This window comes from Centrocercus urophasianus, unplaced genomic scaffold (assembly GCF_019232065.1).
Source record: "Centrocercus urophasianus isolate 14NV4802_14NV808 unplaced genomic scaffold, USGS_Curo_1.0 seq_73, whole genome shotgun sequence".
NCBI classification, from domain to species: Eukaryota; Metazoa; Chordata; class Aves; order Galliformes; family Phasianidae; genus Centrocercus; species Centrocercus urophasianus.
Genome location: NW_024885344.1, coordinates 9,806,510 through 9,816,476, shown reverse-complemented (window position 1 = coordinate 9,816,476; position 9,967 = coordinate 9,806,510).

The following is a 9,967-nucleotide window of genomic DNA, read 5'->3' as shown; positions in this document are numbered from 1 at the left end:
TGCTGACAAAGGATAGTAATACTTCTCAACATTCTTGTGTGCTTGCTTTGGGGTGTGGAGCCACGTGGTGGGATGGGGAGTGGAGAAGAGAGCATTTTTCTTTTCTGATTCAGTGTGGATCTGCAGTTTTCCTTCTCCGGAAGCACTGCAGAACTTTCCCAAAGTTAAAGAGAGTTCTCAGTCTTGCCTTTGTTGGGAAGAGCGTGTTTCATAGCATAAGAGCAAGGGATAAATGCAGCCCAACGGGCCTGAGTCATAAGAGCTGTCACGTATCCATCTATATAATATTAACAAGACAGTTTTAGATTTTTTTTTTTTTTTCCAGAGAAATCAACTAATGACTCAGAACCAAAAAAATTAAATTCAGGGTAGTCTCATTTTTGGCTGAATGAATGAAGGACTCTTAGATGACCCAACAGTTATTTCCTTCTCTTACAGTGCAAACTGCATTTTTGCGGTAGCTGGAACACTGATTCTCACCAAAAGCAGATCAGCATGAGTGTGAGGCTGTTTGAAGAGAGGACCTCGATGGAGAGAAGTTGTTTTTAAAGGACTGCTTTCCTGAGAAATGGACATTAGTAACTCAGGCACCATATGCTTCCTGCTGTGCAAAGATGTGAGTAAATTTCTGTACGGTTGGGCACTGAAAATAAATGCAGTATAAGAAATAGATTTGGACACAGAACCCAGATCCATACTTAGTGGCTGGAATTCATAACACTACTGCACGGAGGCACTGGATTGTGAAGAACAATTTGACTTTGGTGAGGTGAAAGATGCATTTTTGGGCAAGGACTGAATTGAATCAATAGACTTAGACTAGATATCAGGAACCAGTTCTTTCCTGTAATGGTGAGACACTGGCAGAGGTTGCCCAGATATGGTGTGGATGTCCCTGGAAGCATTGAAGGCCAGGCTGGATGGGGCTTTGAGCAACCTGGTCTAGAGGGAGGTGTCCCTGCCTATAGCAGGGGGATGGAACTGGATGACCTAAGGTCCCTTCCAACACAAACCATACTATGATTCTATGTCTGGACTCAGCCTTCAGAACTGGCAGCACATTTCTCAATGTAATTGCCTCCTAGAAGTTTACATGCTGCAATAATGGCAGAGTTTGAAGACCCCAAGTGTGTTCCCTATTCAGCTTCAGTTGGTGGATTTTTTTCTGGGCATGTCTGAGCTGGAGCTCAGCAGCAGTCCTCTCCCAAAAGTGATTTATATGAAAGATCTGGCGTCCCTGGTTTCTACTGAATTGCAGTCCCTGAAAATGTTCTGATAAAATCAGATACTCTGATAGAAATCTCTACACTTATTCTTTGATTACTGAGCAAGCTCAATTTCATCATGGTGAAGTAGAAGCCAGTGGTTACAATTACCTTTCCTTCCTTTCATCTGGCTTTTAATATTTGGATTTAAGATGGAAAAATTACAAATGAATAAATCTGCACCAAGTCTAGTCAAGATTTTTCTCTGTATAATAATATTATTCATATCTCTATGATTAGCAACAGCTGGAATAAATTTTAGTAAAAATATTAAAATCTGTATTGTAGAATAAGCCGCATGGAGTCACTGTAATTTGAGGAAGGCAAAAGTTTTCATAAAAGCTACTGAGAAAGGAATATGGATTTTTCTTTCAGGTGAATTTTTTCAATTTTGTTTTTGCAAGCAGATCTGGTTTTATTTCACTGTGCTCAACTTCCTGGTGCTCATGTTGAACAAACACTTGAGATACAGCAGTACATCAACGAGCCACACTGGACACTGCTTCTTCTCACTAAACCAAGGTGTACTGAGCTGCTCAAGCTGTGTTAAAGCAAAGTTTTCAGCTGCCATTACAATGACCTAATCCAATGCTGGTGCTATATCAGCTGGAAAGCTATTAAGCAGCTCCACTTTTCACCTGCAAACATCACCTATACCAGCTGCTGTTTTCAGAAAGTGGCTGAGAAATGCACAGGCAGCCAATACATCAGTTAAAAGCAAAGCAATAAAACTCTGTACAACTTCTCAAGTGAAATAATTTGAAATCCAAGTTCAGTGGCCAATTGAAAAGGGCAGGATCAGGATCAGGAGAAAATAGAGCGGGAAAGAGGCAGCTAGAAGCAGCTTTTTAGTGCTCCCTTTTCTCTCTGTGTTGTTCCATATGTCTGAATGACCCTCAGACTGGAGGTGGGCTAAAGTGGACCCTCCTTAGAGATCCTTGCTACTTCAGTAGTCATTTGCACTCTTGAGAATCTGCTGTAGATGGTAAACATATGTTGCAAGATGTGAGGAATTTTTAATAAAAATACTAAGAACTTTCTGAATGAAAGTGATTACCTAAGTGTGGGAACACCAGAGAGAAGAGCGGAATGGTAGGTGCAGATGGCACCTCAGCCAGCAGGTCACCAAGGTGCCAACAGATCTGTGTGAGGCTTACCAGAACCTTCTCACCCTGAAGACAGTCTACACAGTGAGCGAAATGAAGGACAGGCTAATAAACCAGAGCCCTCAAGAAGTGATGAAAGGAAGAAAAGAACAGGCTTGGAGCCATAAAACACCCAGATAAGGACAGAAAAGCAAATACTAAGCCAGGGGTGCAACAGGATGAGGAAACAAAAGATCACACTGTCAACTCTTAGGAGATCCGAGAGCAGCACTTGGCTTCCAGTCCATGAAGAACCTAGGAGACGTGTTGAGATGCCTACAGATGTCACTTTCCATCTTCACCACCACAAGTCACCTGGGCTGGAGCACTGGACCCATTTGTTTTAGTGTTTGAAAGCATGAGGGTATGTGAATGTGTAAACCCCGTTTTGTTTCATGTAAAATCATCTCTGTCCTGTTTTAGTTCACATAGTGCTTTGTTGCATGGTTACGACTGTGTTACAAAATGAGTTTGGCAAGGTTATGGATAAGAGCTACATGTATTAATGATACTTGACTACTTATCCACCTGAGTGCAAACTTCTGGCTTGCCTGAAATGCTCTCTAGAGACATGCAAGTGTTTTTCCTGTTTTCCCCCGGGCATATACAAGCTCAGGATTCCAGCTCCTCCTGTTAGTGGGTGCCACAGGACTCCTTCCTGGCACTGGGATCACATCTCTCCAAGGAGGTGAATTCTCCCATGTCTCTTTATGCATACGTACACTCCATTCTCCAGCCTGATGTCACTCCAGCTTTTTTCTCAGCTGGTAGGAACATATAACATCAATTCTCATTTCCCATGGCTTCAGGCCAAAGCTAGAAGTCATCTGCAAATCAGCTGAAACACTCCTAGGGTGACTTCAGTGAAACTCTAGATAATTTCTGGACAGCTTTTGCAGCTTCAAAGAAGCAGGCATCAAACCCAACCAGTCTGCGAGCATTTCCAGTGTGCTCACTGTTACTAAAGCTGCTCACTGGTGCCTCTCAGTGGTGTTTTCTGTTGCCTCCACTACACCAAAAATTTCATTCTAGGCTGCTTTATGATGCTCTGGGTTCACTTGTTTGTGCTTTCCTACTTTTCATCACATCCAGAGCAATGCAAAATAGCAACATATGAAGCCTTCCAAGTGAGGAAACTCCAGACAGCACAAAAACTCCATGAACACAACCAGCCCCAGTTCATCACACCTGCCATTTTCTCTAGGATATGGCACTCAATGGCTTGGATCAAGTTTTGTCTTACATAACTGCCACTCACAGGGTCCTTCTGAGATTTTCCTGTGGGCTATTTGGAGGCTTGCAGAGATGCTCCATGGCCCAGCATATCTTAGCTGTTACAGACTTAATTCCAGAGCTTTGTTCCTCAGGCACAACGCAACCTTTTTCTTTGTACAGAGGTCATGTATGCTGAGACAGAGCTTCCCCAGATTCTGCTTCAAGAATAATGAGTGTTTCTCTGCAAAACCTGGGAAAAAAAAAAAAAAAAAGGATTTCTATGATCCCCATCATCATCTCAGTACTCCTCTCCACTCTTCATTCTTTCTTGGGAAAAGATGGAGAGAAGACAAATTAACTTCCTGAGGGTTACCACTGCTTAAATGGATCTGTTGGTGAAATTAGTCAAAGAACATACTGAGCTTGCTCTGAATAGGCAGGGGCTGTAGAGGAGCCTCAGGGAAAATTCAGGCATAGTCCGACTTTGAAGAAGTGCTGCAGAGATCCACAGCTTGTGATTTGGGTCTATTTCTAGTTATCTCAGTATTGACACAGTTCAACCATCGTGAGGAACAGGAAATTCATACAGACTGGGTTAGTCTTTTTGGCATGAGGCTGGCGTCTGCCAGACATGGGACATTAATCCACTCTAAGCTGCAGTAAGCTGAGCTGCTGGGTTTGTATTCGTGTCACCAAGACCACTTACACCCACTGCTGGTCTATAAACTCCTATCAGTCTGGCATGACAGTGGCTTACATCTTGATGAAAAGAATAGCCTATGGGTCATGATCATTAAATAATGATTTATACAAATTCTGTTGAGTCGTTTTTCCTAAGTCCACCTTCCAAAATATTTTGGGGAGAGATGAATAAAGCAAAAGTGGGATTTTTTTTTTAGAGAAAGGGGACTAGAAGGTCCCAGGGCATTTGTCACTGAAATAAACACATCTGTCAGCTGAATTGGCAGAGCTGTTAAATTCAGTTTCTAGGAAGAGTTCCTCCAATGCTGAGATCTTGGATACCTTACAAAAACTTTGCTCTCTGGTCAGCTGAAGCAAAATAAAATTAAGGAAGAAAAGTAACTGACAGCCACAGTTAGCATCTTTGTTTGTTGAGTATCAGATTGTACAAAATGTTAATGAGAAAAGGAGGACTCATAAAGGGGGACTTGACAGGAATCACATTTTCATTTCCTTTGTGAAATATTGCAAGCTTCTCTGTCCAGTGAGCACCTTGCTGTTCTTGCCTGTGGGGACCATGTATCCTCCCCATGAAGAAAATATATCCCAAGGTATTTCCTTCTTTCTTTTCCCAGATGAAGATGAAACTTCTCAGATGAACTTAATGGGAATCCCATTAAATTTTTTAATTTGTTAAACTGGTTTTCAACTTTTCAGGCTGCTGTCATGCCATAAAACTGACTGACGAATGACAGGGCCCTGCTAGGTTTGTCCAGTGTGTAACATGAGCTCCCAGGGCTGGAAACAATCAAATTTTCTGAGAATTGGGGTTTTGTAAGAGACATGCTAGCCCTGTCTTCACCACGCCCTTAGATTTTGTTAGCTGAAGTTTAGCAAGTTCAGGTTATGGTTGGAGTTTGTTACAGTTTCTATCATTAGAGGCACTCTGTTCTCAAAGGTAGAGAGGATTTTCTAGGTGCAGCAAGGTCATTTAGAAAGAGAGCTGATGAGTGCCATGCCGGAGCCCTGCTCTGCATGGATGCAGTTGCTGTATGAGTTGCATAATGTCATGGTCAAGGCTCACACCGAGCAGTTTGTAAAAGAAAAGACTTCCAGATAAATAGAAAGGCAGCCTCCCCCTCCCACACTGACCTCCTCGGCCAGCTTGTTTGGAGCTGCTCTAAACTGAAAATCTCACCTATTTTTTTACCATTACATTTTCAAAGGACTGTGGGTTGAAAACAACAAAGAAAAGCTACCATTAAAGTCTGGCTCAGCTACTATTGTCACTTGCTGGTTTTGGAAAGAAAATAAAGAGATGTTAATGGAACATTTCAGCTCACTGGCATTAATACAGTTGGGCTGTCCTGGGAGAAAGACTCCCTCAAAATTCAGAACATCATTTATCTGGCTTTCTAGGTAAAACCAATCAGATCCCAGATTGAGCAGGGGAACAAGGCAAAGAAATAGTGAAAGAAAATAAGACTTTTAATTCCACCATTCAAAAAATCTGAAGGAGCGGAGGTGCAGGAAAGTTAGGAGGTGTGCCTAAAGCTATCTTAGGCAGGGAACACAGGCAGGAGCTGACAGCACACCTGCAAGGCCCACTCCTCCCTCTGAGGCACACAACTGATTGAGGAGGGGTGGCTCTACACTCTGGATTTCACTGGTTCTTGTGTTCCCAGTTCATGCTGGGATGAGTAGGCAAGAGCAAAGGACGTAGGTGATGGCATGCTGGTGCTACTGGGAAGCACTGCAGTGAAAGCTGTTGTTACAGCTCTTCATAGAAGGAGGTACTTCTTTGCCCTTGCCAAGAACCACAATGGAGCACAGGGAGAGCTGGAGCAAGGCTTTCCTCAGCCTTTCTGAAGTTTTCCTACGGGCTTTTTCAATTTTGCACTCCAAGATTCTGAGGTAGGAGAGGGACAGGGCTTTGCTTTGGAGACAAAATGTTGTGCCCTCGCACTGCTGACCTCAGGACGCAGCTATCTGTAAAACAATCCTAATGCAAAATCCCTAATGGGCAATATGATAAGATGTCACATCATTGCAGCATTTTGCAGCAGACTGTGCTTATGCCAAAATCAGAGAAGCAGGAATTCATATGCCCTTACAGTGACAGCATAGAAGATTTTGTTTTGGTTTTGAATAAATGATTGATAGTGTAAAGGCGACTGGGGGAACGGGTCAAACACAGCTAATAAAAAAAGCAGATCCAGTCATCATCTTGTTATATCACTTGCTAATAGAGTAGTGTTTAGGAATAGCTTGGGTGTTGTAAGGCTTAAGGTTATCAGCAGAATGACTGCAGAGAGCTGTTTGGCATTCATACTGCATCTGCAACTATAACCCAGCAATTTAGACAAAAACATGTACTCTCCATAGGTGCATGGCATAGGCTATTACTATTATTAATATAGTAATAGTCATAATAAATTACATACGGAGTGTATTTGTTATTCAGAGGAAAACTTAATTATAATTTCCATGCTGGCAGCATTTGATTTACTTTTTCTTATCTCTGAAATTGTATAATTAGTTCCCAAGTTACTACTCCTATGGAATCTCTGTTGTTGGGGGTAGGAGACGTGGAGCTACAGCTGCAGCCATTGCTCTTTCTGGCAAAGATAGCTTTCCCTTGAGAATATTAATTTTTAACATAAAAATGAAAAATGAGTAAAACTGTGCGATATAAAAAAAGGAGGAATGCTCTGTACGCACCTCACAGGGTTCTGCCCTCGCGTTTGAGAGATGTCTTTGGTAAAAGGAGCTCTCTAGCGTCCGGTAGTGATACTGCAGCTAGGAAAAAATGATGCTACGAGCACAGGACCCGATAAAATAGACGTGCAAAGCAAATGGAAAGCTCAGATCTCTTGTTTTAGGTACTCAGTGCTAATGTGTAACATGCAAAGTGATTCTTAAGCATCGCAAACCAACACTGTACTCGAAAGTGTTATGGCATGGGGCAGAGGTTTTGTTCATTCTCGCCTTTCCTTCCCAGTCTGTTTTTTAAAGGAACTTCTGCTGCACTTTAAAGTTGCTCTGTTTGGGCTGTGGGGCAAAAATGAGAATGCACATCTGCCAATGTCCAGGCTGTGAAAAAAAGAATTTTAGATTTCACTGTGCTCATCTCCAAAGACAGCAGAAGTGCCTGCCGCTCAGGGATCTGAGGTCAGGAGCAAATAGCAGCGTGAGGCATAATATCTGACACAAAAGAATGTCTAATTGCAGCTGCTGGTATTTAATGCATGCAGCTGATTAAGTAAAATATTCTCATGCCAGACCTTGGTCACTAATCACAGAAAGCAAAGCATAAAAATGATGTGTGTATGGTACTGTACAAAAGCAGAAAGCATCTCTGTCTTTCTAAAATTAAGGCCTTAACACTTTAATTAGTAGCTATTACGCAGGTTTGGCTGCATGCTACAATAATAAATACATTGCCTTTGCACTGTTTTAATGTTTGTGTTCTGTTCTTTCAACAGGCGAGTGATGAGCTCACCAGTGTTGTTAAAAATGAATTTAAAAGTCTAACTGGTTATCAGTGGATATCACAGATGGAGAATAATTACTTGACAGATTGACAAACTGAGATTATCTGCAAATATTATGAGAGACATTGGAAGCTCTTATAAAACACGCCATTATTTTAAATAGCATTTTGCAATTATGGTACCTCCCTTGTGGATACTGTGGCTGAATATTGCAAGTATGAAAAACAATGCCATATTTGAAGCTTTGTCACTGAAAAGTACCAGTTCATTTTTCCTATACCCCGCTTCCCACAGCAAGACCTATTCCAGAGTAGAAAATAAATTAAGAGATAATAATTAACTAAATGTGCCTCAAAGGCAAGAAATCCTACACAGAGCTATATTGTTCACCTGTAATTGCTGCAAATAAAATGATGGTGGATTTCCTGCAATTTACCGAGAGGCAGAGGGTTAAACCTTTTGCCTTGAGCTGTGTCCCTTTTCCCATTACTGGCATCCATCTTCTGAGCTCAGCTTACAAAGAAGTCAGTTTAATTGCTGAAAACTAGTTTCTAGAACAAGCCACAAACAACAAAGAATGCTGCCAGACTCTGGTCAGTCGTGACAATAACAGTTTCCCTCCACTCAGCATCTCAGCTGGTAATTACTCTTGATAAATGGAAAGCCCATCTGTACATTATTGTGTCTAAACAACAAACCCGTAGCCATGAGAGCAATGGCTTGACCAAGGTATTGCACTCAGGTCAGGGTAATTCCTGATATGTGTACAGGCTGGGAGAAGAACTCATTGAGGGCAGCCCCACGGAGGAGGACCCAGGGTCTCTGGTAGATAAAAGGCTTGATATGTGCCATCAGTGTGCACTTGCAGCCCAGAAGGCCAACAGTATCCTAGGCAACATCAGCAGTTGGGTGGCCAACAGGGAGAAGGAGGTGATTATTCCCCTCATGAGGCCCAGTATTGCATCCAGACCTGGGCCCTCCAGCACAAGAAAGATGTGGAGCTGTTGGAGAGTGTCCAGACAAGAGCCACGAAGATGGTCAGAGAGCTGGAGCACCTCTCCCGTGAAGAAAGGCTGAGGGAGCTGGGCTTGCTCAGCCTGGAGAAGAGGAGGCTCCAGGGACACCTCACTGTGGCTTTCCAGTACTTGAGAGGAGTTTATAAACAGGAGGGAAATCAACATTTTACACAGTCTAAGAGTGACAGGATGAGGGAAAATGGCTTTAAACTAAGAGTGGGGAGATTTGGGTTAGATGCTAGGCAGAAATTTTTTACTCAGGTGGCGAGGCACTCAGAGAAGCTGTGGTGCCCCAGCCCTGGAAGCCTTCAAGGCCAGGCTGGATGGGACCCTGGGCAGTCAGAACTGGTGGGGGGCAGCCCTGCTCACTGCAGAGGGTTGGAACTTTGTGGTCCCTTCCAACCCAAGATATTCTATGGTTCTTTGATCTATGATTCCTGTGGCTCTTTTCAAAAAATGCAACAAACTATTGGTATTTTCAGACCAGAAAGCTAAATCAAAGTGTTTCTTGCCTCCTCATAAAATGGCTTGGAAAAAAAACCTCTGATTCTTAAACTCAGAAATGTTAGTCCCACGTTCTTCATGAGATTAGAATCAGAATCACAGAACTGTAGGGGTTGGAAGAGACCTCTGGAGATCACCTTGTCCAGACTCACCTGATAATACTGGTTCCCCAGAGTAAGTTGCAAGAGTTCGTGGAAAAGACCCTGAAAATCTTTTCTGATCTCCTGCATAATGCAATACAGAGAATTTCTCAAAATCTGTGGTGAAATTTCTGTTTTATTAGCAGTGTTGGCTCCTTGTACTCCATACAGCCCTCACTCACCCCTTCTGATGTCAGCTCAAAAGGTGCTGTTGAATTGGAAAGGACCTGTAATAGCAGTTACTGGAGTCCCCTTTGTTGGGGAGAACTTCGTATTTTACCTCTTATCTTCTTCAAAAATGATAAACTAGAAGACATGTAAACACTTTAATATGAAGAATAAAATCCATAATTCAGGACAGCACCTGGTTTTGTGCTTCATTTCCATTTCTAAACATAGAAGAGATTCACAGAAGCATCTGGCTGAGCTTTTGAATTACTTTGGATCAGCTGTAAGTGCTTGTATGCCAAAAGCAAACCAAACTCACACATGAAAACATGCAAATTG